The sequence below is a fragment of the Dunckerocampus dactyliophorus genome, chromosome 15 (genome assembly GCF_027744805.1).
Source record: "Dunckerocampus dactyliophorus isolate RoL2022-P2 chromosome 15, RoL_Ddac_1.1, whole genome shotgun sequence".
NCBI lineage: Eukaryota > Metazoa > Chordata > Actinopteri > Syngnathiformes > Syngnathidae > Dunckerocampus > Dunckerocampus dactyliophorus.
The window spans coordinates 22,975,327-22,976,843 of NC_072833.1; the positions used below are offsets into that span (position 1 = coordinate 22,975,327).

Genomic DNA, 1,517 nt, shown 5'->3' on the forward strand with positions numbered 1-1,517 from the left:
ATAATTATGCTACTTTTTCTTTTGTTCTTTTTGACCTGCTCTTTTAGTGTAACAGCCTACTTTGCATTAAAAAATAAAACACTCATATTTTACACATTTTTTTTGTTTTTTTCAATGTTGACCAAAGTTCCAAAATAAACTTCTATTTTTTATTAAAAGTGCAATTATATTATTTTTGTCGTTTTTTTCCTATCTACTAAAAAACTTAATTGAAAAAATACAAATTTTACTTATATTTTAATGGTTTTTTTTTTACGTCAATCCCACCACTACTTATTTACATTCCAGAAGAAATTTCTATTTTTTGTGTTGTTATTTTCCTACCGACTAAAATACTTTTCATTGAAAAAAGCCCCCACTTACGACGGCGCATTAGGGTCACATACAAAAAAATAAATCTGAGATTTCCAGAATAAAGTCGTAAATTTCAGAGGAAAAAAAGTCGTAAATTTACAAGCAAAAAACTCATACATTTACAAGGCCAAAGGTCACATAAGTGCCCCCTTTTCATAGCTGTCTCAGGCAATGCCTGTTATGACGGAGTATTAGGTCCACATAAAAAAAAAAAGACAGAGATGGCGAAAATAAAGTCATAAATTTACGAGACTAAAGTTGTGAATTTACGAGAAAAAAATTCGTAATATGACCTTTGCCCAAAACCAAAGGTCATACAGTATAAGTCTCCCCTTTTCATAGCTGTCTCAGGCAATGCCTGTTCAAATAATCGGAGATTTCGAGAATTAAGTCGTAAATTTACGAGAAAACACTCAGAACTTTATGTTCCAGGCAGTGCCTGAGACCGCTATGAAAAGGGAGACCGGTGTAAGGAAGGCGGAAGTGAGAAGGGCTAACTTTGCTAATGTAAATGTTAAATGCTCAACGACTCTGTTTTGCTGCCACGTTATAAATAAAAGCTAGCCTGAAGCAAGAGGAAAGTTTCCTTCCTTCCTGAAGAGCTTAGCTCTATTTTCCCTCTGACACGTTTGACACGTAATATTACCACTTTATTCTCCTAAATTTACGAGAATAAAGTCGTAAATTTTCAAAATATCATGACTTTTTTCTCGTAAATGTACCACTTTATTCTCCTAAATGTACCACTTTATACAAAAAAGATGTATTATTACGACTTGATTCTTGTAAATGTACGACTTTATCCTCGTAAATTCGCAATGTTTTTCTCATAAATTTACAACTTCACTCTGTAATTCTCAGATTTTTTTCAGTGTGGCCCTAATATGCCGTCGTACCCACTAATATTTTACTTATATTTCATTTTTTTTCAGTGTCAACCTCACCGCTACTTGTTTACATTACAAATGTCAATACTGAATTAAAACAACAATTCTACAGATTTGTTGTTCTTTTAGCCCATTACTTTTTGAAAAAAATAAACCTAATATTTCATTAATCGTTTAATTTTATTTTTAAAAGTCATACCCAATTTTTTTTTTTACCTTCAAACCTGCATTCGCCCCTGCATCTGCTTAGCGTGGCCCCGCCCCTGCATGACATTA

The 1,517-nt window shown here is 32.6% G+C and overlaps 1 long non-coding RNA gene across 1 annotated transcript in view; it reads right to left on the bottom strand.

The window, feature by feature from the left end:
• LOC129168562 (uncharacterized) overlaps positions 1-1,517 on the bottom strand; it is a 96,655-nt gene that overhangs the window by 27,069 nt on the left and 68,069 nt on the right. The gene's annotated exons all lie outside the window — the stretch shown is intronic.